Source organism: Portunus trituberculatus, chromosome 42 (assembly GCF_017591435.1).
Source record: "Portunus trituberculatus isolate SZX2019 chromosome 42, ASM1759143v1, whole genome shotgun sequence".
In the NCBI taxonomy this organism is placed as follows: domain Eukaryota; kingdom Metazoa; phylum Arthropoda; class Malacostraca; order Decapoda; family Portunidae; genus Portunus; species Portunus trituberculatus.
In genome coordinates, this window is record NC_059296.1 from 9149438 (window position 1) to 9164437 (window position 15000).

Below are 15000 nucleotides of genomic sequence, written 5' to 3' on the forward strand. Positions count from 1 at the left end.
TGTGATACATACGTATTAATGACGCCGTAATTGCCCTTCCCCTGCAGCGTGTCCGGCTTGATTATCACCCCTGCGTGCTCGGCATAAAGAAACATTCGTGTGCACTTTCTTCTTTCACATCACAAAGCTGATTTAGTTCTTATTTACAAGTTGGAGTTTTCCTTGTGTGACGCGTGTTTTAATATTTCTTTTCCTGCCAGACTCTCGTACTCCGCTCCCATGTATAAGTCTTACTGCTATTATATATTTATCTCGCACACTACTTTGTTATTTTTCTCTTTAAGGGAGAACCTCTTTTGTGTATGAATAACGTGGAATGTTTTTTTTCTTTAATTTTCATGAGTAGCTTTTTATCTATTTTTACAAAAGAACATAAGCTACGCTACAACATGCACGTGGCAATCCCTTTATAAAATATTCATACTTACAGCCATCTCTCATTGCTGTCCATCAATCTATATAATCTTTTAAAGCTAGCTATTGATTTGCCGCTAACAACCTGATTACTAAGTCTATCAGTCATCTGTCACTGTATTCAGGAACCAATATGATTTAACTCCTTTCCATGCTTGAAGTCATTGCTTCGCCTCCTCTCGTGATTAATCTTGCCATATCACCCTTCTTATATCCCGGATGACTTTTAATAATTTTGACATCTTATATCTACGCCTCTCTAGGGAATGTGGATTTTAAAAGCCTTAATTCTTGTTGTAACGGCTATCATTCATTATTTGTATAGTTTTAAATCATTCTCCTCTGTACATATTCTAACAATCTTACATCCTTCCTGTGCTATATAAATGGGGACCAAAACTTTACAATATATTCAGATGAGGTCACACGGTATATATCCTTTCGTGTTTTGTAAGTTGAAACCTTCCATGCACGACTACTGATTCCTCGTCCGCAAATCCCGTGACTGACTCCCATCGGCCGCGTCTGCCCAGCCTTTCCAAACACCATAAGTTGTTCCATGGTCTAAATCAACGCATAAGAAAATACCATTCACGTAATCATCCAAGAAGCAGACGGAGACAAACAGAGAGAGAGAGAGAGAGAGAGAGAGAGAGAGAGAGAGAGAGAGAGAGAGAGAGAGAGAGAGAGAGAGAGAGAGAGAGAGAGAGAGAGAGAGAGAGAGAGGTTGGGGGGGAACAGGACACGAACCTCTACCCAAACCTTCACTCGAGTAGAATGACGAACGCCTTAATACAGTAGCAGCTCAGAAAAAGTTGAGGACAAACGTCAGGTATTCCCGGCGCGCAGATGGAGGTGGTCATAGGTATAATTTGGTCTAGCATAACCTTTTCTTTCCGCGGAGTTGTAGAGGTGAGTGAATGGCGGGCAGAAGGAAGAAAGGATGATGCATTCCCGGAAAAGATGCGTCACGTGAGGAAAAGTAGCGGTGGTGGAGGAGCTCACGATTTTAACACTCACCTAGATTAAAGTTGCTTCCTCCATTAATTACGACTAGCCCGTACCTCCTACCCCCCTCTCTCTCTCTCTCTCTCATATGTATTTTTTTTTTCATCCCTTGGTCTTGTCATTCGGTATCAGGTTTTATGCTTTTTTTCTTTATCTGCCTTTGTCTTATTCAACAGTTGTGTTCAGCCGTGTTGCTCAAGTTTTCTTTGTTTGTTATCGTTATGTGTGTGTGTGTGTGTGTGTGTGTGTTTTAATTCTCTTTTCTCTCAGATTTAGCGTTGTGTCTCTTTGTGTTTTATATTCATGTTTTTTTTTTTTTAGTCTTCTTTCATTCATTCTCTTTCCCCTCTCTCAGAGTTACTAGAGTGTGTGTATGTTATTGTTTTTATCCACTTTTTTCTTATTTACTTTGGCCATTTGCTTATTTTTGCAAAGTGGTATTTTTATTATTCTTTTATTATATATTACTTATAATTTGTTATTTACCATCATTTCCTTTTGTTTTACTTCTCTTCTCTTATTGCACTTTCTCCCCCTTTGTGTTCCGTTCTCTTCCATCACAATATATTTTTTTCTCTATTATTGTTCTTCCCTTCCCCTTCCTTTTAGCATTCCCTTCCACCCCTGCTTTGTGAATATCTGCCTGCCTGCCTGTCTACCTACCTGCCTTCCTGCCTTCCTGCCTTCCTTTCTGTCTGTGCCCCCATGACTAGTTCCCTCACTTCCCTCCCCTCTCCTCCTTCCGTGGCACCCGCTAATCTGCCCACCCTCAGATTTAAAATAACTGTATAACTTGAGGAAACTTTTGACTCCAGTGCCTGACGACGATTTACTCAGCTTGTGGTAATTCACTTCAAATAAACCCACCTTAGAAGAAAATGTGTTCGTCCATTCCCAGCGGCCTCCCACCCCACCCTTTTCCTTTTTTTTTTTTTTTTCAGTGTTACTCGCCGTGGATTGCTGTGTTCCTGCGTACTCCCCAGTGTGGCCTCGCGGTTGAAATATATGTGCGTGGTGGCTTTGATGCGTCCATGTTATTGGCTCTTCGTCAAAAGTTCCGCGCCGCTGGCCACACGCTGCCGTGAGTGGCTGCTACAAGTTAGGGACAGGCAGGGAAAGGAGCATAATGGAGCACTCGACAAATTTAGCGGCACGGAACGGAGAGCATAAAGGAACACACGCATACACACACACACACACACACACACACACACACACACACACACACACACACACACACACACACACACACACACACACACACACACACACACACACACACACACTCAGAACAAAATAAAAACATGATTGAACACCCGTCGCAAAATTTAGGACCACCACACGCAGCACACGAACAAACACCCACAAAAAATAAGTAAGATTAATACTAGTGGGCCGAAAAAGGGCGGAGAATAAGCACTCTGCAGTATGACAAGGGTGGAGGGGAATGAGCAAAGTTAATGTTTTATCGCGGCCATAAGAGTCAGGTCACGCCCTCTGACCTGCTCTTCAGGCTCCACATGATTAATGACCACAAACCAGGCTGCAGGGATTGGTTGATGAGGCAGCCACTCATGTTTCAACATCGCCCTGAGGCTTATAAACTATCACCTGTCCCCCTCTTCACCTGTATTTGATCACGCCAGGTGTTGCACGATGATAATTAACATGAAGCGACCTTGACTTTGTTTTGGAGCTTTTAAGGCAGGGTTTTAATTTATGGCCGTGCAGAAAGTTGTTGTCGGAGGGGAGACTCGAATAACGCTGATGCACGACTGTTTGGGGACACCGGGGCGTGCTGACTGATTACCTGGCGTGCTGAGGGGCCCCTGACTCTGCTGAAGACCACGGGGACAATTTAGGAGGAACCATTAGACTATAAGGAGTGTATCTATGTTTTAAGAACAAAACTTGCTTTTAAAAATAATGTATAGTTCTTTAAGTCCGGGAAATTCTTGCATATCACGGTGAAAAATGTCAAGGGTATCGACTGAAAGGACAGGATGTGGATGACGACTTGTGGAGTCTAGATGTTTGATTATTCGTCGCTCTAGGGGGAAGATGTGGGGCGCTTGAGTGCAGGTAAACACGTGTGTGCGGTCAGCCGCGGACACTTCAGGGCGGAGGGAAGGACTCGCCCAGACCACCCCTGAGACTGTCAGTGTTGTTTGTTTAAGATTAGCGAGTAAAATGAGAACTTTGTTTTTGCTTTACTGTGTTCAAAAAAAAAAAAAATATCGAATGTAATGTATAATGTAATGTATAATAAGTGTATTTTCGTTTATGTAGTGTAGGTTTGAAATAGAAAAAAATCTGCACAAAAAATTTCAATTCCATCATAGAATAAAGAAAAAGATATATAATAGATAAGTAAACAAATGGTAAGGAAATATAAGAATGTAATATAAAAATGTGCGGTGCGTCTATTATATAAAAGAAAACATTTCCTACATGCATCTCGTCCCACATCAACAGGCACACTCCTCACACAGGGCGGACATCTGAGACATTGAGTGGATGTAAATACTTTATAGTGTTCCCAGTAGTCATATGTGTGCTGGTGGGCTTGAGGTGTTTACAGGTGGTGTGTGTGTGTGTGTGTGTGTGTGTGTGTGTGTGTGTGTGTGTGTGTGTGTGTGTGTGTGTGTGTGTGTGTGTGATTTTATAGGTATTACTATCTTCAACTATTTTTCAACCTACATATTAAACTCTACAAAAAGGAACACCTACCTAAATAAAACATTCATGCCGAGCCTCACACAAAACGCACTGTAGCACCTCCACTGATCCCTTTAAAAACCAATCAAATGGCAAACAACTTTGGCTAATCCCTAAAGTAAACACATGAACTAACAAATACTCTAAACCCCTTCAGTACCATGACGCGTTTTCATATTCATACTGCTCTCTATTTGGTGATTTTATACAGCTTCAGAAACTTATGTGAGGTATTGAAATAGTGAAGACTGTGGCCATTAATCTTCTAACCTCCATAGATCCTTCCTAATGCAAATAAAATAACTTTAATCATGCCCAAAAAATCATGATAAAAAAATGCGTGTCAATATCGAAAGGGGTTAGAATATAAAAAAAAACATCAGTCATCGACCGTCACTTTATGTAACAACTTCAATTATTGATTAAAAGAAAAAGGTAAAAAAAAAAAAAAAATAGCATACAGAACAACACAACACCAGCGCAACTCCCCAGGCTCTCTTTACACTCTCACGAAGCCTGAAAGCGGCCCTTAAACTCCCTTAAATTTCCCTAAATAGGACTCCTTATCTAAAGTTGTGGGTCAAGAGTGTAACCTCAGCTGGGCGGACGGAGCGAGGGGCTTCATGGGGGGAGTGTGGGAGAGGAAGGGAAGAGAGAGAGAGAGAGAGAGAGAGAGAGAGAGAGAGAGAGAGAGAGAGAGAGAGAGAGAGAGAGAGAGAGAGGGAGAGAGAGAGATCCTTCTCCTCGATTACCTGCAAAATAATACCTTCTCATGACAGCAGGTGAGGAAGAAAACAGAAGAAAGGAGGGGGAGGGAGACAGGAGTGGAGGAGAGAAACAAGAGGGAAAGGTAGAGGGGTGAGGAGGTAAGAGGAAGGGTGGAATACATACAGAGCAGTGGAATGGAGATAAGAGACAGGCAGAGAGAGAGAGAGAGAGAGAGAGAGAGAGAGAGAGAGAGAGAGAGAGAGAGAGAGAGAGAGAAAGGAAGTGAGCTGGGTGGAGATAGGGAGGGTGGGAGGAGAAAGGGGAGCAGAGGAGAGAGGAAAGGAGGAAGTGAGGCAGAGTGGAGAGAAGGAGTGATGAGAGTGTGTGGTGGTAAAGGGGAGGAGGAGGAGGAGGAGGAGGAGGAGGAGGAGGAGGAGGAGGAGGAGGAGGAGGAGGAGGAGGAGGAGGAGGAGGAGGAGGAGGAGGAGGAGGAGGAGGAGGAGGAAGGAAGGGAGAGAAGAGAGGGGAAAAGACAGGTTATGGCGAATATGCAAAAATACTTATCTTTTTCCGCTTGTGTTGAAAGAAGAGAATGAGAAGGGCGGAGGGTTGCAATTAGTTAGGAGAGGGAAGAGGAGGAGGAGGAGGAGGAGGAGGAGGAGGAGGAGGAGGAGGAGGAGGAGGAGGAGGAGGAGGAGGAGGAGGAGGAGGAGGAGTGTAAATATGCCTTGGAGAATGAGATGGCTAAACAGATGAAAGTAGATATAAACAATAGTAAAGAAGGGGGGAAGAGAGAGAGAGAGAGAGAGAGAGAGAGAGAGAGAGAGAGAGAGAGAGAGAGAGAGAGAGAGAGAGAGAGAGAGAGAGAAAATTCGAAAACAGTTCGATGTCGCCTTTAAGGACTGTTTTTATTCCTCCTCCTCCTCCTCCTCCTCCTCTTCCTCCTCCTCCTCCTTTTCTTCTTCTTCTTCTTCTTCTTCTTCTTCTCCTTTTGGACTATCTCTTATCACCTATAGGAAAAATAACATATGACTAGTGATGAATACCACCTCTTTCACCACCACAACCACCGCCACTATCACCACCACCACCACCGCCATCATCACCACCACCACCACCACCACCACCACCACCACGAGGCGTCAATACTCCAGCAGCAAAAGAACTATGAAGATGTTTTGTCCCATTCATCAACATAATGAGATATGGGGTCGATAGACTACCGTACTGCTCTCTCTCTCTCTCTCTCTCTCTCTCTCTCTCTCTCTCTCTCTCTCTCTCTCTCTCTCTTTTATGGTGTCATGTATTAATTGACAATATGCCACTAATACTACACCCGCATCACTACTACCACCACCATCACCATCACCACCATCACCATTGCTATCACCGCGGCCCTGACAGCTACCACCACTACTACCACTATTACCGCCATCATATCCATTTTCCTTACGTGTCGGCGCTGTAGCGGGGGCTGTAGGCGTCTATAGCCTGTTATCAGTGCTGGCATATTTTTTGTCTTTATAGCGGCGCCTTGAATTTAAGGACGCGAGGCCGTACTCCCCTGCGCCATTTCCTTGCTTCATGGGGGAGTTACAGCGTGATGGTCGGCGGGAGACACTTTGAACTCTGGTTTTACTCCTCGCATTTAAAGAGAGACACACATTGTACTTCCGGAGTTGTAAATAAGAAGCTTTTGTGGTTAAGTCAAGCGGTCTCGCATCATACTCGTCATCATTCGGTGGGGATTTAAGTTACCCGTGATTCTTTCTTCGTGACTTTCACTGATGTTATTGAATTAGAGACGTGTGTTGCTTTCAAATGCGTTACCACCACCACTGCCACCACCACCATCATCACTACCACTACCACTACCACCACCGCTACCATTACCACCACCACCACCACAATCACTACCAGCTTTTAAACGGGACAGGCGACTCTTGGTCTTGTTCAGGAAGACAGCTGGTGGTCAGGGTCAAGCTTTGGGTGAAGTGGGGGAAGGAGACTGACTGGGCTGTGGAGGAAAAGGGCGTGGCGGAAAGTAAGCTGTGCAATTATCCAACCAAGTGCATGAGGTTATGTGTGTGTGTGTGTGTGTGTGTGTGTGTGTGTGTGTGTGTGTGTGTGTGTGTAGTATAGTGTTGACGTGGTGGGTTGGAGGGTGGATGGGGAGGCAGGAAGAGGACGGAAGGGAAGGAGAAAGGGAAGGGAGGAGTAGAATGGCGAGGTGTATATATATCCGGCTCATGGTAACGGGTTTAGGTACATCAAAGGTGGTTCGTGACGGTACTGCTGCATGGATCCCTTTCAGTTCATCAGAGGAACGGAGGGGCACTCAACTCTTCCTTCCTTAATTCGCAACCTGAAAAAAAATAAATAAAAACAATAATTACATACCGACACAGTAAATAAAACAAAATTCACGCCTCAACCGCATGTCAGCTTCACTTGGCTGGCGATACATACAGATTTTTCTTTTTATACACACGCCCAACGGAGAACAATCATACCTTCCTTGTGGTGACGAATGAAACGCTTCGTCAGTTCCATCACACACACACTTAATGGCGTTGCTCGGAGCGTCTCAAGCAAGAACTTGGCGAGTCATCGTCCTCCAGGATACGAGAGAAGGAAGAGTAGGGGGAGAAGGAGGAGGTGGAAGTGGAGAGGAGGAAGAGAAGAATAGTGGAGGAGGGGGAGGGAGTACCGTCTCACTCGTCCCCAAAACCGGACGACTCAAACAGGACTTGGGGTAGCTGTGGTCTGCGTGTCCTCCTCCTCCTCCTCCTCCTCCTCCTCCTCCTCCTCCTCCTTTCTGGACTCCTGCTGCTCTGTTTGTTCGTTGTCATCGCCTACATGCTGACCAACCCTCGTGCTTGCTGCCCTGAAACACTCTCGACCCTCCTCTCCTCTCACGGCTCCCCCTGAACCTGGGATCGTTTCATGTTGCACCTCGCTGTGAGAAGACCGGGAGGGCCGATCATCTGTCTTCATCTGCTGCAGGAAGAAGTTCACGCATGGTAGAAGGAAGATGGTGTGGGGAGAGAGAGAGAGAGAGAGAGAGAGAGAGAGAGAGAGAGAGAGAGAGAGAGAGAGAGTTTACATAGTTTTGCGTAAAGATAAGGATTAAAACAGGTCCTTTCGCTTATTGGCTCTGACACATTTCTTCGCTAAGCATCTCAAACTGGTGTTGTCGTCCCTAACTAGCCGCGTGTGACAGGTGGTGGTGAGTGGCACGGCGGTGGTAGCGGTGGCTGTTATGGTGGTGGTGCATGGTGGTGACGGTGGTGGTGGTCTTTGCAGTGGGTTTTCCTGTACCACATCGCACGGTATCTGGCAGAAGATCGATACTTGCTTCCTTGAAATAAATGTTTGCGGAAAATCTTATTTGGGTGTTGAATGTATGTGGTCCTGTAGAAATTTCATCGCCACCCCATTACTTCTCGTTGTCGGCTCGTCTCAGGTGTGAAGTTTATCGCCCCTCAGTGAATCTTTTACTTAATTTAAAATGCTATCACCTTCCCTCCACGGCAGAAATTTCTTTTTTTTTTGTGAACATGGGAATATTTGGAAATCCACTTTTTCTGTAGCGGGGTCTCTGTCTTGTTAGGTGTCTATATATGCACCGTAACACCGATAGATTTGCTTCGTCGTGATGTCTGTGAGGTAGAAAATAAGATCGTGTTTTAAGAGAACTCGATCTGAACCGTAAAGTCATTTTTTTTTATCGTGTTTTGTCTGGATGAAGTTTCTAATCCTGACACCAGACGTACGGGTGATGTTACAATAATCGTCTCGCTGCGCTGCGCCGATTGGAAGAAATGAGATAACAGGAAAGCGACCCTTCGTCAGTAAGGTGCACCGTTCGTTGTACTTGTTTTCATTCACTTCCTAGTCAGATTTATTGTTCCTTGTGCCGATATGAACTCGCCACTAGTTTTCCTTGAAAGGCATTTCCCATCTAGCCAACTACAAACTCATTTACTTTATGTCCTGCTGGAGGTTCTGTCTGCCTACCAATGCTATTTAAGAGTCGCTCGATTTGATGGTTATGGTGGCCTTTCCTTGCAATCTAGCATTGACATAAACCCACTCTATACACCTGGAGAATTGCACCGTATATCAAAAGTACTATAACATTAAAAGTACATGTCAGCGTCTTGCATGGAAGGTATATTGCAGAATTGCATCTGTGTTGGAGAGGCAAGATTCACTTTGGCCAAAACCGTGTTGAGAGAACCAGACAAGCAGACTTTCCTCGAAGAAGTTTATTACTTTGGCTCTGTTTATGGATTCGAGAGCCTGACTGTGTGTATGTTTGGGAAGAGAGAGAGAGAGAGAGAGAGAGAGAGAGAGAGAGAGAGAGAGAGAGAGAGAGAGATGATTAGGGGAGGAGACAATGGGTAAATAATTAGAAAACCTACAATATACTTAAGAAATACGTCCACGATTAAGCAGTAAAAGGAAGGGACGATAAGAAATAGCAACAAATAAGTTTAAAGCAAAGGAAGAGTAGTAGTCTAAGGGGAGGAGGAGGAGGAGGAGGAGGAGGAGGAGGAGGAGGAGGAGGAGGAGCAGAGAGGAAGAGGGAGAGGAAGAGGGGTCACCTGGCTCACCTTACAATCCACGAACAGGTTCAGCAGTAGGGAGGAAGGAAGGGGAGGGGAAGGGAGGAGGAAAAGTAGGAGGAGGAGGAGGGGAAAAGAGAGAGGGAGAGAGGGAGGGAACGGGGCCCGACCTGGCTACCAACAACGCCCACAAAAACTCTCACATTTTCTGTACCCAAGCCGCTCCTCTGACCAGGTCAAGCGCCGATCATGACCCACTCCTGATCTGCGTGGCGGCGGCAGCGTGGGCGGGGTGGCGCACGGACCAATGGGCGGGCGGGCGTGCAGGGGAGATACCACGGCAGATACGAATGAACAAAACAGAGGAGGGACAGAAGTACTAAAATCAGAGAAAGGGTTTGTGGAGAGAGAAGGGAGAAGGGAGAGAAAGAGAGGGAGAGGAAGAGATTAGTGTCTGTACTCCGGTTGCGGTATTTCACATGGGTTTTGTGGGCTTAGAACTCTCCCTTCCTCCTCTCCCTTCCTTCTCTCCCTCCCTTCCTTTCTCCCTTCGCCTGATACGGGATAGGTTTTGTACCCTGGACGGTGAACGACGCACTTACGATCAGGTGTTCGCCCTCAAGGCTTCTGTGATTGTCTTGCACCAAATACTTCCACTGTATTATGTTCCCCCTGCGTAGATAGTAAGCGTGAGTATAGAAGATGCGGCTGGCTCTCTCTCTCTCTCTCTCTCTCTCTCTCTCTAAGCTTGACCCGGGTACGCATAACGGGGACGAGATGTAACGTTTTATAATGTAACTTTTTCGTCAACAGAATGAAGAAGTGAATGGCTCCAATAAGGTTTGTTTTTCATCGTTTTTTATTGCTTTTAAATACCCCCTGATGGTAATATACTAGAGAGAGAGAGAGAGAGAGAGAGAGAGAGAGAGAGAGAGAGAGAGAGAGAGAGAGTACGTCACGCATACATGGTGTTTTGTGACATTTTGTTTACTTTCCTGTTTTTTTCCCTTCATGTGCCACGTGTTTGTTGTTTGTTTATTTGTTTGTTTGTTTACTTGTTATGTTTGCTTTTTGTTAGTGTGTGTGTGTGTGTGTGTGTGTGTGTGTGTGTGTGTGTGTGTGTGTGTGTGTGTGTGTGTGTGTGTGTGTGTGTGTGTGTGTGTGTGTGTAATATTTTTTCGTATTTTTCCTCACTGTTGTTTTTTCTCTTTTATTCTTTTCTAGTCTTTGTTGTGTGTGTGTGTGTGTGTGTGTGTGTGTGTGTGTGTGTGTGTGTGTGTGTGTGTGTGTGTGTGTGTTTCGTGTCGTCGTTTTTATTGATGTGCCTCGGTCGTTGCTGCGTTCGGTTCCCAATTCACTTGTTACTCTTTCCCTGTTCTTTTCTCCACACATGTTTGTATCTTTCGGTGTGTTCATTCTTCTTCTTTGCTTCTTTCACTCTCTGTTATTTTGTCTGGTAGGGATTCTGTATCTACATTTATTTATTTATTACTAGTCTTTTATTCAGTTCTGCGTCAGACTTGTTTTTCTTAGTGTTGCAGATTTGAGTTTATTTTTTTTTCTTTCCCTTTATGTTTTTTTTTGTACCATAATAAACTCTCTTTGTATAGCTGTGCATAATTATAGGCTTTACACAACAGTTTGCTTTTAATTTTCTTTCAATGTTAGACTCTCATTCATATTTATTCCTTGTTTAAAAGTCCTCTGCTTCTACTTAAATCCCTTTGTATGTAATTGTACGCTTTAAATAACTTTGTCCTCTTTTTTTTTTCTTTTAAACTCTTATTCTTACATATTCCTTATAATTTTCTGTATGTATGTTCTCGTTCTTGTACTTGACTCTTATCTCCGTCCGTGCCTCGTCCGTTAGTGATTATGGTGGTGGGAGAGATGCAGTGGTCTTTTTTCCATCCCTCTCTCTCTCTCTCTCTCTCTCTCTCTCTCTCTCTCTCTCTCTCTCTCTCTCTCTCTCTCTCTCTCTCTTCACACAGTTATTTCCTCTTCTTCCCCCACACTCGTGTCGGCGAGGGCTCGTCCGTGTTAGCAACGTGCAATGTGTCCTTCATTTCGGTGTCGTCAAGTGGCTTCCTCATACATACACATTGGGAGGGAGGGCAAGGCTGGTTCACTGTGCATCCCTGTGTGTATGTGTGTTGTGCTTCCCCCACCCCCTTTCTCTCTCTCTCTCTCTCTCTCTCTCTCTCTCTCTCTCTCTCTCTCTCTCTCTCTCTGTGGTCCGTATTCTGAAACACTTTGTTCTCTTTATAGGCTCCAGTTGAAGATACTTGTGTTATTAAGGATGATTTTATGGTTTTATTGATGGACTGGTAAGATTTTAAGATTACTTTAAGGAAAAACTATCTAGTCGTCTCTGTGGCCTTGGAAATCTGTCGTGGTAATAGAGCAAGACGTTTCTGAATATGGGCGTCTCTCTCTCTCTCTCTCTCTCTCTCTCTCTCTCTCTCTCTCTCTCTCTCTCTCTCTGTAGGTGGTAATGTACATCGGGATTCTTTCTTACTATAATGTAGGGCAAGTTTTTAATATTCAATTACTGCATTATAGAAAACAACAGGTAGAAAGATGCGTTGTCATACCGTAGACCAATTTCTCTGGTGTATTTTCGTTTTTTAGTTTATCCTTCGTATTCCTAAAAATTTCAAATCGTTACCTAGTCCAGCTTTAACCCCTTCAGTTCTGGGACCCATTTTTACCATGAGTTTGAGTATGATTAGATAGTTTTATTTACATTAGGAATGGTATATGGAGATCAGAAGATTACTGGCCACTATCTTAATACCACATGAATTTCTGAAACTGTGTAAAATCACCAAATAGCAACCAGAATGAATGTGGAAACTCGTCATGGCACTGAAGGGTTTAATAGGATCTTTTGGGGAATTATTTGGGAAGGCTTTAAGAGTTTACTAATGACTCAAAGTGACAGTTTAACAAGGATTCTACACTGTCAGTAAGGAAGAAGATGAAGGAGAACTCTTATAGTGGATCTATGTCAGCTTATGAGAGACTAGAATGCTGATTGACACAAACTGCATATGTAATTTACCCGTAAAGGTGATAAGATGGTATTTTCAAAGCTAAACAATGCTCGTGTGCATAAGAAAAGAATACTCAGGTTTTTTTCTGCAGCTTCTTTCATGTTTATATAAGGTCCCTGTTCCTCATTATTCTATTCCATAAGACTGTGATCTACCATCTCTCCCCTCAACCCTCCCTCTCAGATAATTCCTTGCATTTTACCTCTTTTTTTTGGGCATCCCTCTTCTGTCTTCTGTTTCGTCCATCCATTTTTCATATCTACCTAAACATTCATCCTTTATTGGAAGGTTTATAGCAAAGAGGCAGGTTATTTTACAGCAAGTTTATAATAGAGAAATTGCACAGTTTGAATAGTTTAGGAAAAGAGAACAGGTACGAGAAGTGGTGCATATTCTTTTCTCGTGATATTCTGTAGGGCAAATCTTCGCCTCGACTAAGCAGGGTCGTGTTAAGAGGATGTCAGGGCCTTCAGCATATTAACTGGCAAGATTTTCTTCATCCTCTTATCTGATAAGCTTTAAACAGAGTGTGAGGTCATTCTCTCTCTCTCTCTCTCTCTCTCTCTCTCTCTCTCTCTCTCTCTCTCTCTCTCTCTCTCTCTCTCTCTCTCTCTCTCTCTCTCTCTCTCTCTCTCTCTCTCTCTCTCTCTCTCTCTCTCTCATCGTTGACGTTTGTGTTTTGTTTCTCACGCGTTTGTCTTAATCTCACTCCCACTTCCAGAGAGAGAGAGAGAGAGAGAGAGAGAGAGAGAGAGAGAGAGATGGAGTTAAACTATTTGCATCGTTCGATTATTACGTTTTCGCAGTATAATTCTCCTCTTGTTTACGGAAAGCAGGCAGCTGACGTCAACACATGCACAGTAGGTCTTGCTGGCTGCCTTGTGTGTGTGTGTGTGTGTGTGTGTGTGTGTGTGTGTGTGTGTAATCGTATGTGGGTGTTGGTGTGGGTTTGTGCGTGCGAATAACACTCTCCCCCTTCCGCCAGGCAAACATGAAGAGCTCTATTCCAACACGTGGGTCAGCAAGGCAAAAGATTAATGAATAAACAAGCACAAGATTTATTGTAAGAGGGAGATGGCGACGACCAGAAAATGTGTAAAAATGTGTGAGTGAAATCAAAGCAATATGAAGGCGAGAGAGAGAGAGAGAGAGAGAGAGAGAGAGAGAGAGAGAGAGAGAGAGAGAGAGAGAGAGAGAGAGACTCGGTTTAATTGAACATACGAAGGAATAGCGAAAACATTTTTATTTCATTTGTAAATCAGAGAAAAAAAATAATAAAGTAGTGACGTATTTTAACACGTATTCTTTCCACCTTTCCAATAAGTGAGAGTGAGAGTGTTTCTTCACGTCCTTGTGTTGCTAGACATTGAGAAGTGTGTGTGTTGTATTGTTTATTTACCATGAATTATTCAAGAGTAAATTATCAACACTTCGAAGGACTTTGTTAATCATTTAGTCCATAGATTAGAAACGCCGGTAGAGGAAGAATAAAAATTTAGTTCTTATTCGGAAGTGCATTTTCTTATTGTATGTTTATTAAATCTTGTGCTTGTTACTCATGCACGTAAGTTTGGCTCATCTGCAGCATATATACATTATCTCTCTCTCTCTCTCTCTCTCTCCTTTTACATTCACAATCATGCAGAAAGTATCCGTTCACTATCTGGCATGAATAAGCAAAATCCACCAGTCTGGCAGAAAAAAAAGTTGAAACGAAAAAACAAGGGAGTGGAGAGTGCAGGAACATTAATGAGGGTGAAGTGGAGACACATACAAGTCCACAGTCCACTCGACACATGTACGTACACTCACGGTCACACGCCCTCTTGCCTGACCCCGCCACACACGCCCTCCCTCACGACCTGGTCTACACGCACGTGATTACTCAGACCATAAACACAGGAGACGAAGAGAGCTCGAGGCACGGCCGATCACGGGTGAAAAACGGACCGCCTCGCCACGCCGTAACAGACAGGCCGATGGCGACACGAGGGAAGAAGACGAGGAGGAGGAGGAGGAGAACGAAGAGGTGGAGTAGGAGGTGAACTAAGCTGAAGGGATTGAGGATCGTATGTTCAAACACTTCTGTGCTTTACCTCCACTTTTCTAAAGGTTTTATTTAAATTTACACGAGATTTTTAGTGTTTTTATGGTTTTAAAGGCAGATTGACAAGATTTTTACATTATCAACTGGAGAAACACTTGAAAACCTCGCTATTCATCTCTGTGACCTTGCAAAATAGTCGTGGTGAGAGACCAGATCGTTTTTGAATACTGAATTAAGAGCAAAGAGGTTTGGTGAAAAATGTTGTTGGTTCCCTGAGATTGTTTTCTCCTGAAGGTGGAGTAAGGATGAGCGGGGGAAGCGGAGAATGAGGTAGCGAAGGAGGGAATTATTATTGTCGTCTGTTCTTAAAGTGACCAGGAAGGAAAAAAATCTAACTCAATCTCTAGTGATAGGAGTTATTACACCAAGTCGCGTACACACACACACACACACACACACACACACACACACACACACA